This window comes from Choristoneura fumiferana, chromosome 18 (assembly GCF_025370935.1).
Source record: "Choristoneura fumiferana chromosome 18, NRCan_CFum_1, whole genome shotgun sequence".
NCBI classification, from domain to species: Eukaryota; Metazoa; Arthropoda; class Insecta; order Lepidoptera; family Tortricidae; genus Choristoneura; species Choristoneura fumiferana.
The window spans coordinates 19,897,414-19,897,869 of NC_133489.1; positions in this window are offsets into that span (position 1 = coordinate 19,897,414).

Consider the following 456-nt stretch of genomic DNA (forward strand, 5'->3'; position numbering starts at 1 on the left):
TACTAGACTGCAATGTTTTTTACATCAAATGGCGCACAAAACAGTTCACGAGCGCGGATTTGTGAACAGTTCACTATATTCTGTTGACGTTCGTGACAGTGGTTGTGTGAAAGTAATATTGATGATTGATGCGCGCGCGCGTTTTGTTCCAAACAGCCAGTCTAGTGCCGTAAGGTACATAGATGTCGATGGGCCTAGTGGTTTGACTTGCTCGCAAGCAGAGGCTTTGGAGAGTTTTAAATTTACTATGAGCTTTACGTGAAGGAAAACATCGTGAGGATCCCTGCACACACCGGTGAAGCTTCAATGGTGCGTGTGAAGTTCCCAATCCGCACTGTGCCTGCGAGGGAAGTATGGCCCAAGCCCTCCCATTCTGAGAGAGACCTGTGCCGTAAAGTGGCAGTGGGACGTATAGAGGCGGAGCCGATGATGATGATGTGTGTGCACTTGTTTGTG